Genomic DNA, 27,690 nt, shown 5'->3' with positions numbered 1-27,690 from the left:
TCAGTTTCACAACCTCCAATGGCATCATCATACTCCATGATCTTCCACCTCCTCTTTGCAATATCATTCCTGCAACTCCACCATACCCAATCTCAATCCCTCTTCACACTCCAATCCCTCCTTACCACCTTCAATGCACGAGGTACAACCAACTACTGCACCACCAGCATCACCAGCAGTGTGGCAATCAACCTCCCAACACCTCCAAACTCATCTCTAACACTAGTGTGCTACAACAACACCATCACTCAACTTCACATAACCGGAAACAGTTACAACAATGACAACCAATACCTTGACAACATGTCAACAAACTCATTCTTTTACACCATTTGCAACATGTTTCCTAGCTTGAAGGTGTTGTCAATCGTGTCGTTGTCCCTAACCGGACCACTACCCGCGAATATTATCGCTAACTCCTTATCTTCTTTAGAGTTTCTCAATATTAGTTCAAACCATTTTAATGGGAGCATACCCTTTGAGCTATCTTATTTGAAAAACATGCAAACCCTATTGTTTGATCATAATAGCTTCACTGGTTACGTCCCCGACTGGCTCGGATGGCTTACATCATTAACCGTATTAAGCTTTAAGAACAATTCACTCAATGGGATATTACCGTATTCGCTATCTCGGTTAACCTCTCTTCGCGTTCTTGATCTTTCGATTAATCGTTTATCCGGAGATGTCCCGGTTGATTTCAAAAACTTGACTAATCTTCAAGTTTTAAACCTCGAAAGCAACCAATTCGGGCCGAGTTTCCCGGTTTTGCATCATCGGTTGCTCGTTTTATCGTTGAATAATAATCGATTCGGTAATGGGATTCAAGGGTATGATTTACAATCCTTTTACCAGCTGCAAAAGCTCGATCTTTCGTCTAACGAATTCAACGGTCCGTTTCCGGAGTTCTTGTTTTCGCTTCCGTCACTAACGTATCTCAACATTTCTGGTAACAAGTTTACCGGAAAGTTATCGAGAAACGTGTCGTGTAGCGAACAACTTGAATCGGTTGATATTTCGTTCAACCGGTTCACTGGGAAGCTACCCCGTTGCATTACTATGCAACGGGGCAGTGTTAAGTGGAACTGTTTGTCCAATATGGGTGAACAGCATAACCTGTCGTTTTGTCGAAACGAGGCGTTGGCGGTTATGATCGAGCCTCATGCAAGTGGGAATGGTTCGAAGTCGTCTAATGTTAAAATAGTTGTGGCTTCTAGTGTTGTTGGTGGTGCTGTGGTTGGAGGGTTTGTGGTGTTTGGGATGGTGTTAGTGGCTGTTAGAAGTGAGCTTTTTGGCGGAGGATGTGCGGCAACGCCTCAGATCAGGGTTTTGCTTGAGAAGGTTTCACCAGCTTATACTGTCAAAATGCTCACAGATGCAAGTAAGATACTCACTACCTACATTTTTTTTAATTAATGGGGCATTTGTATATTTCTCCTTCCTAAACTTTGAAATTACATATTTCTCAAGCCATGCTTAAAGAGCATTGTACGTTTTGCATTAAAAACTTGTATTTTGGGAAAATATGTAATTTCAAAAGGTTAAGAAGGAAAATATGTAAAAATCCCAATGAAATAATAAGCAACTTGTAAAAAGTTCAAGTAGCTCAATCATTGGTGTGCGACAAACTTGTTTATTTAAAAGACGAGCGAGCTAACCAGTGAGCTAAGTTATAATCTAGTTTTGAGTTAGGAGTGATCCTTAGTCTAAATGGTTATAGAAACACATCCGAATACTTAATTTAAAAAAAAAAAATGGTACTAAATTCTAGTCCAACCTAAAGTATAATATGGAGTTTTAGATTAAGTAAAAGACCTAAGAATGTAATGAAGATAATCGGTGAGTCATTGAAACAGTGACCTTCAATGGTGATCCAGTTAACCACTAAAAAAAAGAGAGAGAATTAAGGGAGTTCAAGCTTTGGATAACTTGAAGCAAAAGAGTGGAAAATTCAACCAAAATTAAATAATGAACACTCCCCCAAAAAGTAGAGTTTCTGGTATTTTATAAGAAATGCACCCACGTTACTTTTAAATATCATAAATTTTATGAATAAATCACTAATATTCATTTATTCATGAAGAAACGTGGATCTGCTCACTGGTAGCAGATCTACTTTCCTCGGGTGTGATTATACTATTTCACCGATGGTTCTTCTGGATCAGTGTTCTTCCACCTACAAAATGAACAGCGCCGTTACTTACCCCTCAGAAAGGGACAGAGGGGTCCTCTTTGGGGTAACCCTCCGGCGTGAGAATAAGTATGTGTAGGAGAAGATAATAATGTTTGAGTAAGGGAATCGGGGAAGTATTGCTTAATAGCTGAATACTGTATATTACTCTGTCTGATTCTCTCTGTGTATGAGAAAAGTAACTGACTAGGGTTGCCTGTCAGTGAATGTAATTGAATATACTTCAATGTGAATCAATGTGTGTTTTGTAACTGTGTACGTTATGATGTATTTATAGTGCTAAGGTTTCCACTGATTGAGCTGAGACCAAATTAGGGTTTTGTTGGCCTCCTCCAATCGATTTGCTCCACGTGTCCCTAAAGACACCTGGTGCTCTTTCATTGGTTATGATCACGTGGTAACCCATGAGTCATGCTGAGCTGTCCAACCTTCATTTAGCAGCTGTCAACATCAGCATATCCTTATTCCTTAAAAAGATGCCTTCTGGAAGGTTGTCTGACGTGCACAATCAAGGTTGCCCTAATCCTGATTTGGATAAGGACGAGGTTGATTACGTGCACGTGTGATATGCGCCCATCCTGAGGATGCGCGAGGTCTTCTCTTTATTCTCACGCGCAGATATTTCATGCGCAGATGTGATATGCACGAGCATGTGATATGCGCCGCGCGCTGGTGCGCCGCGCGCATATGTGATGCGCGAGCATATGTGTGCCTGGGCATATGATGCCTGAGCATGTTTTGTATGCGCCATGCGCATAGGTTTTGGCTTTGTGCCTTCATAATGTGTTTATCTTGTGGGTTGACCCGCCTTGCTCGGTGTTGAGGCGGGTACATACCTCTTCAAGCCCCCCCAGTCTAATGTGTGTCTTATCTCGCGCGAGCGCGGTAAGATAGATATTAGACTTACTGATTAGGTGTTTTAAAAGGGGTTTTGTCCTTTTCTTGGTTGTTTCCATCATTGCGCGAAGTTCTATCCATTTGGTTGAAACGAATCGTCCATGTACGTGACGGTTGCTGACGTGGGTCAGTGATGGAGACGTGTCAGACTTTTCGTGTGCTCGAGGTGCTACAGTTGCCTTTCGTGTCCCCTCACAAGCTGTCAGGGACACGTGTCGCGCTCGTGTTGGCCAAGACCTGCGAGTGGGGGCGCGTGAACTCTGGCACCCGCCGTATTTTTCTTTTCGTGTCCTCTCATACAGTTGTCAGGGACACGTGTCGCGCTCGCGTTGGCTATTACCTGCGAGTGGGGCGCGTGAAGTCCGTTCAGCACCCAAATTTCTCTCTCCTTGGCCTATAAAAGCCAGCCCTTGGAGTTCTTTATCCTTCATCTTCTTGTTTTCTCTTCTAATTTTTTCTTTCTTTGTCTTCTGAAATATCCGTTCTTCAGAAGTTTCCGTTGTTAGATTTGACAGTTGTATGTCTGATAGCTCGGACTCGTCGAACCTGTCGATCACCTCAATCGTCTCCCGAAAACGCCGCGTTAAATCCGTAGTGATGTCGACGTTGAAGAAGAAAGGCAAGGGGAAGAAGGTTGCTGAGGGCTCATCGGAGGAGGTAAGGAGGACGAAGGTGGTGAGGAGGTGGAATGAAATCCCCTGCAAATTGAGGCAGGCTGATCTTGACAGCCTTATCGCCTCTCAGGGCTTTCCCACCCTGTTTGGCTGCATGTTGCCTGAGGCCGGGCAATCGGCGGCGGACCCGCCTGCCGGTTATATATCCCTATATTTCCATTTTTTCACCCACTGCAACCTTCGTCTCCCGATTACAAGGTTTGTGGGTGCTGTAACACCCCGACCAAAGGCGGATTATACATCGGGGCGCCACATATTGTTTCATTACCCGTGACACTATTGGGTGTCAATATTTAATAAATACATTCATTCGCGCACGCGCAAAGTAAACACAAATAACATAAATCAACATAAATCAATATATTATAAGGCAAAATATTCGAGCAACAATAACTTGTCTTGATACATTTTAATCTAGGTCCAAAATAAAGAAAACTTCCTACGTGTCCACAAGCTCCAAAACAGCTACTGCAAACCTGAACATGTGTTAAAATAAACGTCAAACACTTGCGTGTTGGTGAGAAATCAAGTTTAATACAATACATAGATAACAATAAATCTGCGCGCAACACGTGTATGTCTGGTGTTTAACAAGGGTGCAATCAGATTGTGATCAAGCCTAGATAGATCATAGCTCATAGTTCATAGTTCAATCCGTACTCCCAATTGAGCACAAAAACGAGAAAACATCTGTGCAAGTGTAAACAAAGAAAACCGTAAACGATAGGTCTCCCGTGTTCATCTAATGGATCCATGAAAACTTCGGAATAGGCCGAACAAAGCGGTTAATGATACACACATACAAATAAACAGCCAAGTAAACGTCCTCAACACATGGGATACTGCGCGACTAAAGTTCATAAACAAGTTTAAGACTCTAAGTTTGTACGAACACATGAACATCCCAAAACATTAAAAGCAAAAAGGGATTAGGTACGAGATTACTCACTTGATAAACGATGCGGTGTAAGATAAAGCAAGAACCAACTTTAAACAAGCACAAGTTAACCTATAATTAAAGATTATTGTTTTAACGATCTGTTTTAAGTCTTGATTATAAGTTAGCATAATTAATAAGCAAATTATTATATATATATATATATATTACCGGAAAAGCAGGGCAGAACAGGGAGGAAGACGGAGGCAGAGAGGGAGGCGGCAGAGAGAGCAAGGAGAACAGGAGAGATTAAGTGTTTGTGTGTGTAGTGTTAGGAAAAATAATACTATTATTTATAGAGAAACCCTAGGGAACACAATCCCTAGAAAAAGGGGAAAAGATCTCAAAAAGTAAAAGATTCCAAAAGCAAAAGATATGGAAAGATATGGCAGCTGCAGAGGCAAGATAAAGCTGTCAGGGAACAGTAAAAAGGCATGGGCAGGTCAGAAAAAGGTACTGGTCAAGCATGGCAAAAGCAGATTCTCAAAAGATTATGTCAGTCACTTTATCTGTCAACCAATGGGGTTGGTGCGCATGCTGCGCCGAAAGTAACTTTTCAGACATTAAGCAGATTAGGTCAACAGCTCAAAGGATAAGACAACACAAAAGAAAAAGGCTAGATTAAACAGAAGAAAACTCAAAGGGTTGAGCGCGAGAAGGCTAAGGCGCGAAGGCAGACACAGAAGGTCAAGAGAGCGCGAGCGCGAAGGCAGACAGAACTAACCTTAACGCGTCGCGGAAAGAACTACAATTCTAAGCGCGCCGCGGGAGAAACTAAAATTCTTAGCGCGTCGCGGGAAGAACTACCGTTCTTCGCGCACTGCGAGAAGAATTATAATTCTTAGCGCGCTGCGAGAAGAGTTCGTCTCGCGTATCGCTGTAACAGGTGGTCTTCACGCAGGCTTCCTTGCAAGGGGTCTGCGCAGACAACCTTAGGCGGGAAGGAACAAAAGAGTTAGAAGAAAATGAGGAAAACAAGGCGGAAAGAGAGAAGGAGAGGGACGGGACGGCGGAAAGAAAAAGAGAGAGAAAGAGGCGGGAAGAAAAATATATATTATTATTAAAAGTAAAGTATAAGTATAAATAAATAAATATTAAATCATAAAAGAAAGAGATCGGGTCAGAGAAACGGGTACCTGGGTCGGGTCGGATCGGGGCAGATGTCACAGTCTCCCCTACTTTAAGAAATTTCGTCCCGAAATTTATCTCGAAGTAGGTTGCGCAGAGAACAGGTGCGGGTACTTGATCTTCATTTGATCTTCCCTTTCCCATGTAAACTCGGCTCCGCGCTTGGACTCCCAGCGAACTTTCACGATAGGGATACGACTGCGCTTGGTTTGCTTTACCTCGCGATCCATAATCTCAACAGGCTTCTCAACGAAATGCATAGTTTCATCAACTTGAACTTCATCAAGTGGAATGTGAAGGTTCTCGTCAGCTAAACACTTCTTGAGATTGGATACATGGAACGTTGGATGCACATTACTGAGCGCGGGCGGCAGGTCAAGTCTGTAGGCAACTTTTCCCACACGCGCGAGAATCTTGAATGGACCAACATAACGAGGAGCAAGCTTACCTTTCTTCCCAAAGCGGACAACACCTTTCCAAGGCGACACTTTGAGGAGAACAAGATCACCAACTTGAAATTCGAGAGGCTTTCGCCTACGATCTGCGTAACTCTTCTGTCGGCTTCTGGCAGTCAGCAGATGATCACGGATCTTGGCGATTTTATCGGTTGTCTCTTGAACAAGTTCGGGTCCTGTGATTTGAGTTTCACCCACTTCGCTCCAACAAATCGGGGAGCGGCACTTACGACCGTAAAGTGCTTCAAATGGGGCCATACCGATACTGGAATGATAGCTGTTATTATAAGAGAACTCAATCAAAGGCAGGTGTGAATCCCAATTACCTCCAAAATCAAGAACACAAGATCGGAGCATATCCTCAAGAGTCTGAATAGTTCGCTCAGACTGACCGTCAGTCTGAGGATGATATGCCGTACTCATGTCCAAGCGAGTTCCTAGCGCAGATTGGAGAGATTTCCAAAAGCGAGATATAAAACGGCCATCGCGATCGGATATGATGCTCAAAGGAGTACCATGGCGGCAGACAATTTCCTTGACATAAAGCTGCGCGAGTTGCTCAACACGGTAGTTTTCACGAATGGGCAGAAAATGAGCAGACTTAGTCAAACGATCCACTATTACCCAAATGCTATCATGTTTGCTTGCTGTCAAAGGTAACTTGGTAATAAAGTCCATCGCTACACATTCCCATTTCCACGTAGGAATTTCTGGTTGTTCGAGCAAACCAGATGGGCGTTGGTGTTCAGCTTTTACTTTAGAACAAGTCAGGCATTTAGCTACGAACACAGCAATATCCTTTTTCATACCGGGCCACCAATAAGTAATGCGCAAATCCTTGTACATCTTATCAGCGCCAGGATGAATAGAATATCGAGATTTGTGCGCTTCACACAGGATATCAGCGCGAAGATTCTCATCACAGGGAATCCAGATGCGATTGAGATAACAGAGAATTCCACTCAGATTAGGGACAAAGAGTGCTTCCGCGCCACACGCTAACTCGGCGCGAAGGTTACCATTACTGATGGATGCGCGCTGCGCGTCACGAATACGCGATTCAAGGTTGCTTTGAATCGGCGCGAAGTGAAGCTGGGTGCGCGGCAAGATACAGTTAAGCTGGCAGGGTTTTCGGCTGAGCGCATCGGCTACCACATTAGCCTTACCAGGATGATACCGGATCTCACAATCGTAATCGCTGATGAGTTCGTTCCATCGGCGTTGCCTCATGTTAAGTTCCTTCTGATCAAAGATATGCTGAAGGCTTTTATGGTCAGTGTAAAGGATACACTTAGTACCATATAGGTAGTGTCTCCAGATCTTCAAGGCAAAAACAACTGCACCAAGTTCGAGATCGTGAGTTGTATAATTCTTTTCATGAACCTTAAGTTGCCTTGATGCGTAAGCGATAACCTTGCCTCGTTGCATAAGAACACAACCGAGACCTTGGTTAGAGGCATCGCAGTACACGACAAAATCATCATTACCCTCAGGTAGCGCAAGAACAGGAGCTTCACACAACAAACGCTTGAGCGTCAGAAAGGCTTCTTCTTGCTTCGAGCCCCAAATATACGGTTTACCTTTGTGCGTTAGAGCTGTTAAAGGCAAAGCGATCTTCGAGAAGTTCGAAATGAAGCGCCGGTAATAACCAGCTAAGCCCAGAAAGGAACGGATCTCGGAAGGAGAGGATGGCGTAATCCAGTTCTTGATTGCTTCAATTTTGGATGGGTCGACATGAATACCCATCTTGTTTACAACATGACCAAGAAACTGTACTTCATCCGACCAAAATTCACACTTGGAAAGCTTAGCATAGAGTTGCTCAGCTCTAAGCTTTTGCAACACCAACCGAAGATGTTGCTCGTGCTCGGCCTTGGTCTTAGAATACACCAGAACATCATCGATAAACACAATCACGAATTTATCCAGGAAGGGCCTACACACCCGATTCATTAGATCCATGAAAACGGCGGGTGCGTTGGTCAAACCGAAGGACATGACCAAGAATTCAAAATGGCCATAACGAGTTCGAAAAGCAGTCTTCGGAACATCTTCATCGCGGATGCGCAACTGGTGATAGCCAGAGCGGAGATCAATCTTCGAGAAACAAGAGGCACCTTGGAGTTGATCAAAGAGGTCGTCAATACGCGGTAAGGGATACCGGTTCTTAATGGTGAGTTTGTTCAACTCGCGGTAATCAATACACATGCGAAACGATCCATCTTTCTTTTTAACGAACAACACCGGAGCACCCCAGGGCGAAGAGCTAGGGCGAATGAATCCTTTAGCGGTCAACTCTTGAAGTTGACTTGCCAATTCTTGCATCTCAGCGGGTGCAAGACGATAAGGAGATTTAGCCACGGGGGAAGCACCAGGGACAAGATCAATACGGAACTCGACTTCACGAGCGGGAGGGATACCAGGAAGATCATCAGGAAAAACTTCAGGGAAATCACGCACAACAGGGATATCGCGAAGCTTCTTCTCTTCAGCAGGTTTAACCACATGGGCTAGGAATGCAATACACTTCTTCCGCATGAGCCTTCGGGCTTCGGCGCAAGACATAAGTTTAAGACCACTGGAGGGTTTTTCGCCGTAAATATGAAGATCACCATTCTCTCGAGGTATGCGAATCAACTTCTTGGCGCAAATAACTTCGGCGCGATTATTCGAGAGCCAGTCCATACCAATAATAACATCAAAGCTCCCAAGAGGCATGGGGATGAGGTCGATCAGGAAATCGTTTTCGTTAAGATTAAGCGTGCAATCTTTAATCACAGAGTTAATTAAAACAGTTTCACCGTTAGCCAATTCAACTGAAAAATCTTCTTTTAAGTTATCGCGCGGTCGCGCAAGCTTCTGCTCGAAGGCGCGAGAGATAAAACTTCGATCGGCGCCAGTATCAAAAAGTACAGAAGCATAAAATCCGTTAAGCAAAAATGTACCATTAACCACGTCATTATTCGCTTGCGCTTGGTGCGCGGTTATGTTAAAAGCTCGTCCACGCGTCACTTGGTTCGAAATCTGGTTCACCGGATTCGCTTGCGTAATCTGAACTTGTAGTCTTGGGCACGCGTTCCGGAAATGACTGGGATCACCGCAGTTAAAGCACGATCTGGGTCGTGGGTTTTGGTAGGTTGGTTGTGGATTCTGCGGGTAGACTGGTGGTGTTGGCGCAATTGGATTGGCGGGAGGGACTCTACAGTATTCGGCAGAGTGACCAATGCGGCCACATCGGTTACATTGTCGACACGGGGTTTGGGTTGGGTGGTGAAGTCTGCAGGTTGGGCAAAAGGGTTGATTTCCTGTGTAAGGTTTCTTAAGTGGCGGGGCAGGGAGTGCGGGATTGGTTAAGGCATAGTTATGGACTACAGGAGGTGTTGGGTAGGTTGACAGTGGGTTAGGCGTGTAAACTGGCGGTAGGTAGGTGGGTTGCTGGACAATGGGCGGGTTGGTAAGCGCATAGGCCTTGCGCCTGCGCTTGAGGTTGTTACGGTTTGAGGGTTCTGGTTTGGTTTCTGTTGGTTCAGGAACAGTCTTGGTGAGTTTGGTCTTTTCTGTTCCCCGCAGGAACAGGGTTCCTGCTCTGACATGGTTGTCGCTGAGCACAGCGGCCAACTCGATGGCGTCAGAGAGGGTTACTGGGTTTCTGGCCCATACAGAATCTTGAATTTCCATGGGGAGACCCCCAAGGAATTTCTCTATGGCTCGGCGGGAAGGGGTAACAAGGTGAGGGACAAGCAGGCTTAGTTCATGGAAACGCATCGCGTACTCGCGCGCTTCACCGCTGTACTGCTTAAGATTCCAAAATTCTTCCTCCAGGCGCTTAACTTCGTTGGGAGGGCAGAATTCTCGCGTCAGAATTTCTTTGAATTCCTCCCAGGGCATGCTAGAAGCAGTTTCTGCGCCACGCGCATGAGCTACTCCATTCCACCATGTAAGCGCTCTAGATTCCAGGACACTGGAAGCATACAGGGTTCGTCTGTCTGAGGGGCATTGGGTGTGGAGGAAAGTGTTTTCTATTTTCTCAAGCCACTGGAGCATCACGGTGGCTCCTTCAAGTCCTGTGAACTTTGGAGGGTTACCCGCGTTGAAGGATTTAATGTTATAACTGGAGGTATTGTTTTGGCTCAAGGCTTGGGCTATCGCGGCGGCCATTTCCTGGGAACGTTGCTGTCTACGCATGCGCGAGGCTTCTCTTCTCTGAAATCGGCGAGATAGCGGAGGCATTCTATAAAAGTTTTAATTTTAGTTAATATCTTGATTTTAGCGCAAAGTTTTATTCTTATAAAGCTTGGTTTCGCGGTGTCAGTTACTGTCAAAAGTTAAAGTAAAATAAATGACCCTAAATGCAGACTTAATAAAGGTAACAAATTCGAATCAAGAATCGACAATTCATGTATCACCATGACTTTCCGAATTCCCAATTTAAAATATACGAGCAAACGAGTATTGGAGATTGACGATTCATGTATCACCATGACTTTTCAATCTTCAATATAAAATATACAAGAAAATGAGTATTGGAGGTTGACAATTCATGTATCACCATGACTTTTCAAGTCTCCAACCTCAGAACATAATCGTAAATGAAAATTGAAAATCAACTATTCATGTATCACCATGACTTTTCGGATTTTCAAATCCAACAAACGAATATGTAGGTAAAATCACTAAAAATCGAAATTTAACAAAAATCGAAATATCGCGAAATAAAACATAAAATCATACACTGCGCAAGCGCGAGCATATTCATAAATAACGAGTAATTAACAATAAGCGCGCAAACATGAGATTTCTCTCATGCGCGAGAAGGGACTCTTAGGTATTCTAGGCCGTTACGTCTAACCACCTATCCTAAAGTCAACGAGCTCTGATACCAATCTGTAACACCCCGACCAAAGGCGGATTATACATCGGGGCGCCACATATTGTTTCATTACCCGTGACACTATTGGGTGTCAATATTTAATAAATACATTCATTCGCGCACGCGCAAAGTAAACACAAATAACATAAATCAACATAAATCAATATATTATAAGGCAAAATATTCGAGCAACAATAACTTGTCTTGATACATTTTAATCTAGGTCCAAAATAAAGAAAACTTCCTACGTGTCCACAAGCTCCAAAACAGCTACTGCAAACCTGAACATGTGTTAAAATAAACGTCAAACACTTGCGTGTTGGTGAGAAATCAAGTTTAATACAATACATAGATAACAATAAATCTGCGCGCAACACGTGTATGTCTGGTGTTTAACAAGGGTGCAATCAGATTGTGATCAAGCCTAGATAGATCATAGCTCATAGTTCATAGTTCAATCCGTACTCCCAATTGAGCACAAAAACGAGAAAACATCTGTGCAAGTGTAAACAAAGAAAACCGTAAACGATAGGTCTCCCGTGTTCATCTAATGGATCCATGAAAACTTCGGAATAGGCCGAACAAAGCGGTTAATGATACACACATACAAATAAACAGCCAAGTAAACGTCCTCAACACATGGGATACTGCGCGACTAAAGTTCATAAACAAGTTTAAGACTCTAAGTTTGTACGAACACATGAACATCCCAAAACATTAAAAGCAAAAAGGGATTAGGTACGAGATTACTCACTTGATAAACGATGCGGTGTAAGATAAAGCAAGAACCAACTTTAAACAAGCACAAGTTAACCTATAATTAAAGATTATTGTTTTAACGATCTGTTTTAAGTCTTGATTATAAGTTAGCATAATTAATAAGCAAATTATTATATATATATATATATATTACCGGAAAAGCAGGGCAGAACAGGGAGGAAGACGGAGGCAGAGAGGGAGGCGGCAGAGAGAGCAAGGAGAACAGGAGAGATTAAGTGTTTGTGTGTGTAGTGTTAGGAAAAATAATACTATTATTTATAGAGAAACCCTAGGGAACACAATCCCTAGAAAAAGGGGAAAAGATCTCAAAAAGTAAAAGATTCCAAAAGCAAAAGATATGGAAAGATATGGCAGCTGCAGAGGCAAGATAAAGCTGTCAGGGAACAGTAAAAAGGCATGGGCAGGTCAGAAAAAGGTACTGGTCAAGCATGGCAAAAGCAGATTCTCAAAAGATTATGTCAGTCACTTTATCTGTCAACCAATGGGGTTGGTGCGCATGCTGCGCCGAAAGTAACTTTTCAGACATTAAGCAGATTAGGTCAACAGCTCAAAGGATAAGACAACACAAAAGAAAAAGGCTAGATTAAACAGAAGAAAACTCAAAGGGTTGAGCGCGAGAAGGCTAAGGCGCGAAGGCAGACACAGAAGGTCAAGAGAGCGCGAGCGCGAAGGCAGACAGAACTAACCTTAACGCGTCGCGGAAAGAACTACAATTCTAAGCGCGCCGCGGGAGAAACTAAAATTCTTAGCTCGTCGCGGGAAGAACTACCGTTCTTCGCGCACTGCGAGAAGAATTATAATTCTTAGCGCGCTGCGAGAAGAGTTCGTCTCGCGTATCGCTGTAACAGGTGGTCTTCACGCAGGCTTCCTTGCAAGGGGTCTGCGCAGACAACCTTAGGCGGGAAGGAACAAAAGAGTTAGAAGAAAATGAGGAAAACAAGGCGGAAAGAGAGAAGGAGAGGGACGGGACGGCGGAAAGAAAAAGAGAGAGAAAGAGGCGGGAAGAAAAATATATATTATTATTAAAAGTAAAGTATAAGTATAAATAAATAAATATTAAATCATAAAAGAAAGAGATCGGGTCAGAGAAACGGGTACCTGGGTCGGGTCGGATCGGGGCAGATGTCACAGGTGCACTGCTGCAGTTCTATGGGATTCATATATCCCAAGTCCATCCTTTTGGACTCGTGCGCATGACTCACTTTGAGTTCATGTGCAAATCCCAGCGCGATGAGCCTACCCCTCGGCGCTTTCAGTATTTTTATAAAGCCAAGATCCAAGACAATTGGATCTCTTTTATTCCTCGCAGTCAGAAGGTGAAGTGCTCCACTGTTTCATTCAAGAGCCTTCATGACTGGTCTGAGAGGTTCTTCTACATTAGGGCTGGTGTAATTCCCATCCGCATGACGATGCGCGCAATCGATTCTGCGCCCGCGGATGCGGATGTTATTAAGAACCCAACCGGCGCCTGGGTTAAGAAACTGACCGATGAACCATCCCCCGCGAAGAAAATTTGCGAGGAGGCGCTGGTGGGGGTCGGCATGAGTAAGCTATGGGCCGACAGCGCGCTTGAGCCCGTTATCCAAGTCGACGGGTTGTGTAAGTTTATTTCATTGCTTTATTTGTTTTTCTGCGTGAGCATAATTCTTTTTCTGATATCAGTTGACTTGTTTTTGCGCAGTCACCAAGGATTATATCCACGCCGCTTATGATGATCAAGTGGAGGGTGGCTCCGTCGCGCTTGGCGCTGGGGAGGTTGGTTTCCCAGATCGCTTCGATGACATGTTCATCCCAGTGGATCTGGAATTTGACTTTGATGGTGACGCGCCTGGTAAGCCTTCACACTTATGTTTATTCCTTGAGAATACCAAATTTTGCTGACACTTGTGTTGCATGTATTGTAGATGCGCTGGAGAACTACGAGCTGGAGCTCGCGGAGGAGGATGAGGAAGAGGAGGCGCCCCTACTAAAGCGCAAAGCTAAGGGGAAATCAGGCGCAGGGGGCAGTAAAAGACAAAAGAAAGATGACACCCCTGTCGCTCATCCCCATGCTCAAAAGAAGGGACCTAAGGAAACCCAGGTGTTTACCACCATGGGTTCTTTAGCTTCCCTGCCTGTGAAAGTGGGCAGACCTCCTGTCCACTTGAGGTATGGTAGCGTCACCTCCTCCGTTCGCGCGGCTGAAAAGAGAAGCAGTGCCGCGCCTGCGACAGGTATACTTTGCTTATCTTCATCTGATTGAATTATTATTAATCCTTTGCTCCTTTGAATGTTTGCAGGACCGGTGACGGTTGCAGATCAGCCACAGGCGCCACAAGGTGCTGAGGCTGCGTCGGGGTCTGCTTCGAAGTCCCCCGTTCTACCCTCTAAGAAGGGTAGAATGAACTTTATGGCGATGTTCGCCGCGCGAACAGAATTGCGCCAAGGTATGTTTTGCACATTTGACTTCTGAATTTTTTCTTTTGGATCCAGTCATAAACCAGTTTTCCTTGTTGCTTTGTTCATAGGAGTTGTAGCTGGCGTAGAAGTTGCCGGTGACACTCCTGGCGCCGTTGGCGGCGCCGCTGGTTCTGGTCCTGCTCCTGCTAGTGCTGATTCTCCCCTTATTGGGGTTACAAAGGAGCAGGAAGCCGTATTGCGCGCGGAACTGGCGGCGTCGAGACCTCCCTCGCCTCCTCCTACGCGCAGCCCTCTCCGCGAGGCTGGTTTGGAGCCCCCAGGTCGCAGGAGAAGAGGCCTATTGAAGAAGATGAGGAGGATGAGGGGGCTCAAGCTGAGGGCTCCTTGGGAGGCCGCGCCAGCCCTGCGATGCCACAAGTCTTCGCAGCGCATACTTCTGGTGGGGCTGGCGCTGAGTTTTCTGCTTCATCCCCGCAGGTATGTTTTAATTTGTTGCTCCGCTGGGCGTACCTCCATATAAGTATGTTTATGACTTAGAACATTTCTTGTGTTTTGCAGGAAGGTGACCACGTTTACCGCCCGAGATGGAATATTAATGAAGACAGTTCCTTCCAATCCATGGGCGTATGCGAGGACTTCTGGGCTCATGCCGTGCCTCCTACTGAAAGGAGGTATCAGGAGGAGCGCACCCGCGCTGACTTGCTAAATGATCACATTTTCGCTGGGTCAGCTTTCTTTGCTGCCTCCCAAGAGGTTCATCGTGATTATATTAAAGTACGCGATGCTCTTGTGGAAGCCCAGCGAGAGGCTAAGGTGGCCGCCTGGAACCTTTCTGATGCTCGCGCACGAGCTGAGAAACTCCAGGCGGAGCTCAGCGAAAACCGAGCAAGTGCCAACACCGCCTTTACTAAGCGCGGGCATGAGCTCCAAGCTGCTAGGGAGAAGCAGCAGGTTGCAGAGGCCGAAGTTGCCAAGTACGCGCGGAGAGTGCGTGTCTTGGAACAGCAGGCGGAGGCGCGTGACCAAGCTATCGTCCAGAGTATCACTGAGAAATCATCACTGGAGAGCGAGGTTGCGCGCCTGAAGAAGTATTTGGCGACCGCGCAGGCCGATAGAGATGAGGCCCTGGCGACGGCAGCGTCTAGCCAGGAAGCACTTGATGCTGCGCAGGCGGAAAAAGAAGAAATTTTGGCGGCAGCAGCGTCTGATAGAGAGGAGCTAAAAAAGACCAAGGAAACTGTGGAGTTATTAAACTCCCAGGTTCCTGCCCTCGAGACGTCTGTTGCTGGCCTCGCGCAGGATCGCCAATGGCTAGTGTCACAGGGCATGACTCGTTGCGCTTTGGCGATGAAATATTCTGCCGAGTTTCAGGCCCTTGTGATGGACTGCAATGCTGCCGCGCGCTTGGTGGGTCGAGCTGAAGGGTTTACGGATGGGTACGAATATGGTATGTTGAAGAAGAACCCATCCGAGTACCCTTACAAGAGCGAGGCGGCCTGCGCGGACATGGCCGCGGTGGGGGAGAAGTATATGAATACTCCCATCCCCATCCTTATGCAGGTACCTTGACCTTAATGAGTTTTACTTGATTAATTTTCCAAGTGTTTTGTACTCAGGACTTTTCTATTGATTTGCAGATAGCTGCGCTTGCTGACCAGCCCGACCTCGGCGCGCTAAAGAAGTTGCTTGATGATTGCGAGAGGGCTGGTGGCGATGATGGTGGCGCGGGGGATGTTGCCCCTGCCAGCGCTTCTGGCGCGGCGAATGAATCTGCTCCTGACACCGTCGTGATAGAAGACTCCAATGAGGAGGAAGAACTTGACTATGGTCAGTTAGGAGATGAAGAGGAGCAGGCTGCGCCAGATGCCGAGGGCGATGATGAGGATGATGAAGAGGCTAGTGTCAACGTGGAGACTTGAGAAGCCCTTCATGTTTTTATTTTTATTTGTAATTTGTAACTCATCATACTTGTAAATTTCAACGCAATGGAATGAAATTTGTTTTCCCTTTTTCACATCTTGCGCATTTCCACTCATCTCTTCATGTTTGCTTGTATAGATATTAGATATGCTTGCACGTTAAAATAAAACAAGGCTGTAAGGAAATTATTCACTTAACCATAGTCTTATTTTGTAAGTGGTTTCGCAGTATCTTATTTATGCTGACACGCGCGATGACTTTTCACTATTCCTTTTTTGCGCCTCGTTGTCGCGCGTTTTTTATATGGAATTATGAGTTTTAGCCATTACATGTCAGCATGTGTTATTCAGATATCCACTATGAATCCGCGCGCGACCTCGACCTGAGACCTTAACAACTATGATAGGGCATGTACTTTGCCTTAGTTGTGTTTAAGGATTTTTATGATCAGGCTGCGCGGGATGTAAGATGGATGTTTGTGAGTGTTTTGAGCTAAGGCTCTTTGTTTTGGGCTAAGGCCCTGACGTTTTTAGAGTTAAGACCCATTAACGTGTTTTGAGCTAAGGCTCGCGCATGTATGTTTTACTTCGTTTTATTTTGTTTTGAAGTCAATATAGTGTTGTCATATTGCTCCAAATTAATAAAGGAAGTGTGAAACATGTATGCAAAGGTAATAGAACAAATATTGAAAGATAGCGCGAATCATCATTCATGATGGCTTAAAAGCCTTGATTACATGTTTGAATTTTTACATGAAGCACTTTCTAAGCTGTGCTGCGTTCCACGCGCGCGGTATCCTTTTTCCATTTAAATCTTTTAAAGTGTACGCGCCTTTCCCCAATTCTTCTGAGATTTGATAAGGTCCTTCCCAATTGGGGGACATTTTTCCTGGGGGTATTGCGCGGCTAGCTTCATTGTTTCGAAGGACAAAATCATTTTTCTTGAAGTGGCATTCTTTAACGCGCTGATTATAATATTTTTCCATCTTTTTCTTGTATTTGGCTTCATTGATGATAGCCGCTTCTCTGCGCCCTTCAAGCAAGTTGAGGTCCAATCTTCTTTCGCGCTCGTTATCAGTCTTGCTCATCATGAGTACCCTATGGGATGGGCATCCAATTTCTGCTGGGATCATAGCCTCTGTCCCATAGGTTAGGCTGAACGGGGATTCGCCATTGCTAGTTTTGCTTAATGTCCTGTGCGCCCACAGGACATTAGGTAACTCTTCGACCCAAGAATGGGATTCTCCCTCCAACCTTTTCTTCAGCCCATTTAACAAACTTTGATTTGCGCGTTCCACTTGTCCATTCCCCTGAGGGTGATAGACTGAAGTGAAAATTTGGTTAATGCGCAATTCTTTGAGCCAGCTGGAAATCTTCTTGTCAGTGAATTGCTTGCCATTATTGCTAACAATTTCCATGGGCAAGCCAAAACGGCATATAATGTGGCTCCAGATAAACTGCTTCATTGACTCGGCTGTTATTTTCGCTAGTGGCTTGGCTTCGACCCATTTTGTAAAATAGTCTACTGCCACAACCAAAAATTTTACTCGCCCAGGCGCCTGCGGTAGGGGACCCACAATGTCGATTGCCCATTTGTGGAAAGGCCATGCTGAGGTTACCGGAATCAAGTTGTTCTTTGGCCGCATGGTGTTTGGCGCATAGCTCTGACATGCTTTGCACTTTTGGATCTCTTTTAAAGCGTCCAAGTACATGCCTGGCCAATAGTAGCCTGCGCTCATTGCCTTGGCAACCACCATGCGCGGGCCAGCATGAATTCCACAGATTCCTTCGTGTATCTCTCTGATCACATAGTTCGCTTCCTTAGCATCCAAGCATTTCATGAGCGGCCCAAGATAAGAGCGTCGATATAATGTATCGTCAAGTAGTTCATAGTTCTGCGCCTTGTGTCTTATCTTTCTCGCCTGTGCGCGATCGTCCGGTAACTTCCCCTCCTTCAGGAATTCCATTATTGGAGTTATCCAGGATGAAGGGGTTGTATGAATTACAAGGACAGATTGCGTTTGCACTGACGGGTTGCTCATCACTTCCACCCTGACATCTTTGCCAAAGTGATCAAAATTAGTTGATGCCATCTTACTCAACGCGTCAGCGGACTTGTTTTCGCTGCGCGGGATGTGTATGATTTTGAAGAAGTCAAACTGCTCAACGAGCTTTTTTGCCTGCTCTAGATATAGAGGCATGGTGTTCTCCTTGGCATCATAAAGGCCATTGACCTGTGCAGCTACCAAGTAAGAATCAACATGTGCCTCTAGCCTTTTAACTCCAAACTTGCGCGCAATGCGCAGACCAGCCAGCAGGGCTTCATACTCAGCCTCATTGTTGGTACTCTTGAAGTCCAACTTAATAGCATAAGTATATTCATGATTATCAGGGTCCACCAGTTTGAGGCCTGCGCCGGACCCTTCGTTGTTGGAGGCTCCATCAGTGAATAGCCTCCAAACATCTTCTTCATCATTTGCTCTCGGAGGATCTACCTCGCGCTGAGCTTCTTCAATCTTTCCCTCTGGGATTTCCGTGATGAAATCCGCCAGAACTTGACCCTTTATTGCTGGACGGGGCTTATAGGTGATCGTGTGTTCACCTAACTCCAGCGCCCACTTTGTCAGCCTTCCGGAGAGCGCGGGGCGTCGCAGGACTTGTTGGATGTTGTAACCAGTCAGAACTTCAATAGGATGACCATTGAAGTATCTATGAAGTTTGCGCGACGCGTGTGTTAGTGACAAAACTAACCTTTCCATGATGGAATAGCGCGTCTCAGGGTCTGTCAGCACCCGACTCACATAGTATATTGGCGTTTGGATCCCCTTGCGATCCACCAATAATACTGCGCCTATGGCGCGGTCTCCAGCTGACAAGTACAATGTAAGGGTTTCGCCAGGAAGTGGAGCTGTGAGCGCGGGCAGCTTTATGAGACATTCTTTTATCTCACTGAAAGCTTGCTCAGCCTCAGGCGTCCACTTGAATTGGCTCTTCTTCAAGCAATTCCTCAAAGTGTTAACGAATGGAGTAGATTTGCTGGCGTGGTTCGCTAGGAACCTGTTGATTGACACCAATCTACCATTCAGCTTCTGAACCTCTTTCATGGTGGATGGTGAAGGCATTTCAAGGATGGCTTCCACCTTTTCAGGGTTCACCTTGAAACCATCCTTAGTGACCATTACACCAAGAAATTTCCCCTCTTCCGCGCCGAAAGTACATTTGCTCGGGTTGAGCTTCATGTTAACTTCCGTTAGGCGCTGAAGAGTTTCCTCGATGTCTTTGAGCATTTGTCTCTCCTCCCTGCTCTTGATCACCAAATCATCAACGTAGACTTCCAGATTTCTTCCAATTTGTTCATTGAAAACCGAATCCATAAGTCTCTGATAGGTGGCTCCCGCATTCTTTAAACCAAAGGGCATTTTTGTGTAACAGAAAACACCCTTGTCGGTTCTGAAGGCAGTCTTGTCTTCGTCTTGTGGTGCCATTTGAATCTGGTGATAGCCTTTGTAGGCATCCAGGAAACATTTGAGCTTGAATGGCGCCACGGAGTCCACCTTTGCGTCGATGTTTGGGAGGGGGTAACAGTCTTTCGGACATGCTTTGTTGAGGTCCTTGAAGTCAATACACATCCTCCATGACCCGTTGCTTTTCTTTACCATCACAGGATTGGCTACCCACGTCTGGTATCGGATCGGGCGGATGATGTTTGCGCGCAACAGGTCCTCGACTTGCTCATTCATGGCCTTCGCCTTTTCATCCCCCATGATTCTCTTTTTCTGAGCAATTGGCTCCACCGACTTGAACGTGTTAAGAGAATGTTGCGCCAAGTCTCGCGGGACCCCAGTCATATCGGAGTGTTGCCACGCGAAGACCGACGTGTATTTTGTGAGCAACCTTTTCATTCTCAATCTCGTTTCGTCTGAAATGGTAGCGCCAATTGTGACCGTTTGCTCTGGGAATTTTGGGTTTAAAATCCACTTCTCTGGCGCATTGTCCGCCATTGGAAGTTTCATTCTCCCTTCCCGCGGCGCACTTGTCACTGCGCACAAATGATCGCGGTAAACAAATGTTACGCCTGTAGGTGTAGGGAACCCCAATGCGCCGTGCGCTGGCGACGGTATAGCATTAAATTGGGCAATCGTTCCCCTACCCAGGATCATATTGTGGCATGACGTGGTGGGCAAGACCAAGAAGTTGACAACTTCGGCTCGCTTGTGCTCATCATCCCCCATAGTTAGTTCAAACTGAATCTGACCAAGGGGATGGATGATTTCATTTGAAACACCACAGATTGGTGCGTTCACAATTTCGAGCCGCGCTTGGTCTGCCGGGTCTAACTTTCTGAAACACTGCTCATACATAATGTCAGATTCACTTCCAGTGTCCATCAGGACTTTTGACACTTCGTAACGAGCAATGTGTGTGGTGATGATGAGAGGACTGCTTATTGAAGGGCCTCCCCTGATTCTTGGGAAGATAACTTGCTGCTCGCGCCAATCTCCGTTGATTTGCGCGCTTCTCTTTTTTGATGTCTGCCCTTGTCGTCCCCCCTCAGCCACACAGATTCTTTTGTATTTCTTGTTGGCAGAGGCTCCTTCCGGTTGCTCATCTTCTACTCTTTGGTTTTTCACCAAGTGAGCCAGCCTGCCTGACTTTACATCCTTCTCGATCGCATCCTTTAAATGATGGCATGCGTCGATGTTGTGGCCCGGGGACTTGTGAAATTCACAATATTTGCCACTGTTTTGCGGTCCCTTGTAGTGTAGTTGCTTTGGGGGCTTGAATTGGACATTCTCAGTACTTAACACCTGTGAAGGTGTTTTAGTGAGGGAAGTCCATATTCTTGGCAGAGGTCTGCTAGGATCTCTGCCGCCCTCCCTCTTGTCACCCTCCCCGCGACTACGAACATCTTTTTGGGGCTGGGGTGAGCTTGGTTGCACTTGCTTTTCTGCGGAAGAAAAATTTGTTGGCTGCAACCTGGACCATACAGAGTTCTGTTTGGCCTTCTTCTCTTTGCTGCGCGGTGATTCAGCCTGATGCGCTCTTTCTCTTGCCCTATCTTGGGCAATCTGTTTTTCATTTCTCGCGAAGACTCGCGATGCTTCCATTAATTTTGCCCAAGTGGTGGGCATACCATCTTTGCTTACGAGAGCTCGGCGGAGTTGATCACTGCGCGCGCCTTGTATAAAGGCCACGCGCAGGAGCTGCTCAGTTATACCCCCGATTGCCAGGGACTCCTGATTGAAACGAGTGATGTAATCTTCAATCGTTTCATCATTCCTGCGTACGCAGTGCATGATGTCATCAGGATCGCGCGTGTGCCTGCGCTGCTGTACGAAGTGGGCTTGGAACTTTTCTAATAGTTCCTCGAACCCATCAATTTGCCCAGTCGGCAAACTCTCGAACCATACCCGCGCTGCGCCCGTGAGGCAGCGAGCAAACATATGACACCATGTTGGCATCGTCCAGCTCTCTAGGTTTCCCGTGTTATAGAAACCTTGCAAAAAGTCATCTGGATCTGTTGTGCCATCATATTTGCCCAGACCACTTGGCATCTTGGTCTTGTGCTGGATGGGAGCCTGCGCGATGCGCGCAGTAAACTTTGAGTGTTTTACCAAGATGGCTGGTCTGTAGGGTGTGGTTACATCCACTTGCCCTCTGACCGGTGGGCTGTATGGCATGTGCAGATCCAGATCTGCTCTGGCTCCAGGCGCCATGTTCACAGGCGCGCGGAGCTGTGAGCCTCCTGCATGAGTATCCCGCGTCTTCCTCATGCTATGCACTTCTTCATCACTGAACTCAGTGTGTGCAGTGTGAACAGAATGTCCTTCTTCCGGCGCGCGCGGCCTCTTTGTAGTCTGTTTATCAAACGCTTGCCTTTGTGTTTGGTCGGCTAGCTTCTTCTGTTTGACCATTTCGTTGTACTTTTCCATCAGACGCCGCTGCTCGTTTATGAGCCATTCATTCGGATCATTTGTTTCTTCTTCTGGACCCATTGGTCCTTTCAGTTTCGCGCCGGCCATATTTTGTAACGTGAGATCGTCTGGAGGAGTTTCAGTCTGGCCGTGAGGGGTTGTGACGAAGGGACGGTTGCTGGTGGTACGCGTAGAATCACGCGGAACCCTCAGAACCTGCTGTCCGTCGTTAACACCCTCACGTTCAATATCCTCCAGAGCTTGATCAACGTTACGAATGCCAGAAACCATGGTGATTGATTTTTTTTTTTTTGTAGATCTGATTAGATCTGATTGCCGTTTGTAACAGTGGATGGCGCCAATGAAGAAACGTGGATCTGCTCACTGGTAGCAGATCTACTTTCCTCGGGTGTGATTATACTATTTCACCGATGGTTCTTCTGGATCAGTGTTCTTCCACCTACAAAATGAACAGCGCCGTTACTTACCCCTCAGAAAGGGACAGAGGGGTCCTCTTTGGGGTAACCCTCCGGCGTGAGAATAAGTATGTGTAGGAGAAGATAATAATGTTTGAGTAAGGGAATCGGGGAAGTATTGCTTAATAGCTGAATACTGTATATTACTCTGTCTGATTCTCTCTGTGTATGAGAAAAGTAACTGACTAGGGTTGCCTGTCAGTGAATGTAATTGAATATGCTTCAATGTGAATCAATGTGTGTTTTGTAACTGTGTACGTTATGATGTATTTATAGTGCTAGGGTTTCCACTGATTGAGCTGAGACCAAATTAGGGTTTTGTTGGCCTCCTCCAATCGATTTGCGCCACGTGTCCCTAAAGACACCTGGTGCTCTTTCATTGGTTATGATCACGTGGTAACCCATGAGTCATGCTGAGCTGTCCAACCTTCATTTAGCAGCTGTCAACATCAGCATATCCTTATTCCTTAAAAAGATGCCTTCTGGAAGGTTGTCTGACGTGCACAATCAAGGTTGCCCTAATCCTGATTTGGATAAGGACGAGGTTGATTACGTGCACGTGTGATATGCGCCCATCCTGAGGATGCGCGAGGTCTTCTCTTTATTCTCACGCGCAGATATTTCATGCGCAGATGTGATATGCACGAGCATGTGATATGCGCCGCGCGCTGGTGCGCCGCGCGCATATGTGATGCGCGAGCATATGTGTGCCTGGGCATATGATGCCTGAGCATGTTTTGTATGCGCCATGCGCATAGGTTTTGGCTTTGTGCCTTCATAATGTGTTTATCTTGTGGGTTGACCCGCCTTGCTCGGTGTTGAGGCGGGTACATACCTCTTCAATTCACAAATTTTATATATTCTTCATTCCACTTTTACCGTACGCTGTTTTTGTATAAACAGTAATCATTTTGGTGTCGTTATTAGTGTTTGCAATATTTTTGGTTGGCTAATTTGGTTTAATGTTAATACTTGAAACCGGTTGAAGAAAATCAAACTGGGCCGTAGGGTTTTTAGAACAAACTTTTATATTTTATACTATAGACTTAATTATTTTACGTTGGATTATATATATGGTTGAACTTTTCTTAATAGTACAACAATAAAGAAAGTCACTTTTTTAATTTTAAATATTACAATATTAGGCTATCCTTATTTTTATGTAATTAGTTTTATGCATTCTTTTTTTGAATTACGAAGGTCCCAATAAATCTAAGTCGTTAGCTGATCAATCCATGAAAATTGAAAACCATTAACCGACGGTGGGTAGTGTTGGGGCCTCTATCCTTCCACGTTTTACTCTTGAGGATATAGGATTATAATATACTTCCGGATTCACATTTTGCTAAAAACAAGACAAAATCCAAATATTCTGAAAATTGTGGGGTGTCGACACCCACCAACCTCCAAACAAATGGAATTCGGGCCCAACCCAAGGATAGAAGTGGTCTCTAGAGATTTCCGTACCTGATTGTGACTATACAATAAATATAACTCCTACGTATAATTTCTGTTCTGTAACGTTACAGTTTATTCTTATCATATACAGGCTTAGTTAGCATCTCACATCAAAATTTACACTAATATTACCATACACATTCTTCCTACATGCAACATAGTTTTTATTATTTGATTATATATAACTTGTGAGGCAAAAAAATAAATAAATAAAACCTTTCGTAACCCTCTCAAGTAGCCAAGGATGAAGCTTCAAATGCAAGGAGGCGGCCTCAACACCGCCCTCCCCAAATGCAGCTGCCGCATAGGATATGGATCACCCAGAATTTGTGCGTTGAGGCCAGTCTAAGTATAATCCATGATAATAAAAATCGTAATGTTGGTGAATATGATATGATTTGCATGGTTTTTTATTAGCATAAGTCGTAAGGGTAGTCTTTAATAATCATAAACCATAATCAAATAGTTGGGATTAAAACTGAATCAAACCAAGCAATTATTAACAATTTATGATTTTAGGTGTAAAAATAATATCACTGAGACAAGAATTGACATGACATGACATGAATCATTCCTGTGCTTATAGTTGTTTCTTTTAGTATTGAGCAAGGATGAAAGTGGCCCCATCTTTAATAAAAATAAAAGTTTAAGAAATAGTTTATATATGAAAGTAAATTTTTACATGTAGATAAACTAATTGTAATTATGTTACCAGAACTAGAAGCTATGATTTGATTAGTATGTACTTGTACGATGATAATAATATACAATACCTTACACTCTACAGGATATATTTCCGAGACGATGAAGTTAGGAGCAGTCGGAATTCTGGCATATCGGACTTATGTTTTGGGGGAACTAACTGAAGCCACAAATAACTTCCACGAATCAAACCGAATGGGCAATGGTTCGCATGGTCAGGTTAGATAGTCAGCATCTTGTAACTTGTTTAACCCATGAAATGATTTGCCTTAAATTAAGATATATGGTATTATTTTTGCTAGTAGAAACACATTTGATATATACCTATATGTGACAGCTTTACAAAGGGCAGCTTAGTGATGGTACTATGATTGCTATTAGAAACTACAAAATGAAAAAGAAGTGTACCATTCAGAGCTGTACTCGACAGCTTGAGATAATCGCTAAACTCAGGCACCTAAATGTGGTCAACCCGGTTGGTCACTGCTTTGACCGCCAGCAGGACGATTCAGCCATCATTCGTGGTGTCTTTCTCGTGTACGAATTTGTCCCAAATGGAACACTCAGAGAGTTCCTAACAGGTCAGTATTCAGCTCTAGTAAGCAAAAGAATGTGTCCTTTTGACTTTTGAGGTCAAACATTTTTTAACTTGAATTGTTAACGGATATGCATTTGCCTTATTGTAGCACCATATATACATATCCTTTTTAGTTTTTTTTATAGCTTGGCTTCCTTATTAAAAAATTTATAAAACTTAAAAGACTAATAATAATTTGGATTTGAGATCCCCGTCGGTTTGTTTGACTCCATAAGTCAAATCAACAATCTGCCAAGAGTTTAATTTAACTCAAAATTAAAATTGCAGCCGGACAGAAACTCTCATAGGCACAGAGGCTGGCAGTGGCTATCGGGATTTCAAAAGGGATTCAGTTTCTAAGTACACATATCACAGAAAGAATATTCCCGAACAACCTTAAAATAACTGATGTTTTGTTGGATCAAAGTTTTAAGGTGAAGATAAGTGGCTACAATGTTCCTTTGCTAGCAGAAGCTAAGGTATGTAGTTTCTTGTTACTTAAGCAACACATCTTTAGTGCAAGTTGCAACGCTATAACTCGATAAGGAATGCAACTGCAGGTGGCTGCTGGACATTCTGTCACCAGATCAAGTGAAACTCTTAGCAAAAGGTAAATAGAATTGTTTGAATTTTCCGACGTCAACATGCGTTATGTGTCTCCTAAGCTATGTAAACTTTGTATAAAGTAAACAAAAGTCTCTAATCTAATCTAAAGGAAGTAGAGAGAATATGAAATTATAAGCTACAATGGAGCTAACTATGTATTTATACTAGTTAGGATGCTAATTACCTACTAAAAAACTCAACTAACTACCAAACTTAACTACTAATTTTTCATACTCTTAACAGTTGATTATTATATATTTTTATAGGTTTGACATAGAGGAGGATGATCATGACCATGTGTATGACTTGGGAGTTATCATGTTAGAACTCATCCTAGGAAGACCGATCAATTGCATCAATGATACAACTATTGCTCGAGACATGGTAAGTCATATGGTATATCTGTAGTTATTTACTTAAAAATGGACAGATCTTGGTTGTTTCAACCTATTGGGGTTTAAATTGTTACACATTGGGCCTTTGCTACAACTTTTTCCTTTGTTTCAGATACAAGTAAGTTTGGTCGCTGAAGTCGCTAGAAGGAGTATAGTGGATCCTTTGGTTTGCAAGGAATGCTGTGATGAGTCTTTGAAGAGTCTAATGGAGCTTAGTGTCAGATGCTTGTCCAAGGATCGACCATCTATCGACGACGTGTTATGGAATCTAGAGTTCATAGCTCAGGCGCATGCATCATCGATGGAAGATTCAGTTAGTAATCAACTTCCAACATCCATCGAGTGTATAACGTTAGATGTTGAATAGGTTGTAATTATCTTATTATGCTTATATGAGTCTCATGAATGGTGTTCGTCGGGTTTGACATGCAAAGTTTGCATGCAAGGTTGCCATCGAAGTATTGGAGTAGTGTATTTGAGCCACGATGTCCTCCGATTTGCTTGAAATCGTCATAAATTCATGAGTAATGAGTTCATCATGACCAATGTACCACAAATATAGCGTAAATACAACATTTATACTAGAGAGTTATGGTTCGTAAAGTTGTGTTGCATAGATGACTATTAGAAGGATGCTCTAAAAACGACAAAGTTTGATTATTGATGAGTATATTATACAAGGATCAATTGAATGGACTTAATCTGCCTAAGTTATATGTTCCCTCTCATTGATATAGGCAGGAGAGGGATACATGTTACAAAGAAAGAAAGGCCTTGATCTGGTGCCCTTTGGTCTTTACTCCTTGGTCTCACTCAGTGTGCCCTCCAGAACAGTCTTGTCTATAGATCTGAAGTGTCCTGGACCTGGGCTAGAAGCGCATGGTTGGGTTTGCCTTCCTTCTGGCAGGAGCAGAAGACTTTATAATACGTTTCTTCCTTTATTAACTGGATTGAACATCTCTTTGTAGTGTCTCTTCCGCTCATCTGGGCCTTCCTTGTTGTTGGGTCGGCTCCTCTACTTATCTCGGAGGCCCATGTTAGAAAAGAAAGAATATTTTGATGAAAATTATAAGGAGCAATTTCATCATTTCCTTTTTCTCCAAAAGAATGTTGCAACCAAACTTGAAAGACTTTATGTACTTGATTGTTTTTCCTTTTTTAGCCAATAGTCAACATCTATTTATGTTCAATGTATTTTGTTATAGAAGATGATCAAGAAATATATCAATAAATCAAATTATTTTTCCATTTCTCTTTCAATTCCCTGTATCTCAAAACAATATGGTATGATTCGAAGATCATTTCGATTG

The 27,690-nt window shown here is 44.3% G+C and overlaps 1 pseudogene across 1 annotated transcript; it reads left to right on the top strand.

Annotated features, from left to right (window-relative positions):
• LOC143624324 (putative inactive leucine-rich repeat receptor-like protein kinase At3g03770) lies at positions 1–26,834 on the top strand (annotated as a pseudogene). Its single transcript, XR_013152088.1, has 7 exons — positions 1–1,381; positions 24,888–25,021; positions 25,140–25,383; positions 25,668–25,858; positions 25,940–25,989; positions 26,252–26,369; positions 26,493–26,834. The product of XR_013152088.1 is annotated as a putative inactive leucine-rich repeat receptor-like protein kinase At3g03770 (transcript).
• Positions 26,835–27,690: the final 856 nt, after the last annotated feature.

The sequence above is a fragment of the Bidens hawaiensis genome, unplaced genomic scaffold (genome assembly GCF_021521415.1).
Source record: "Bidens hawaiensis isolate Kalapana, Puna unplaced genomic scaffold, B.hawaiensis_p1.1 tig00003760_1, whole genome shotgun sequence".
Taxonomy (NCBI): domain Eukaryota; kingdom Viridiplantae; phylum Streptophyta; class Magnoliopsida; order Asterales; family Asteraceae; genus Bidens; species Bidens hawaiensis.
This window is presented reverse-complemented; position numbering and strand designations above follow the sequence as displayed.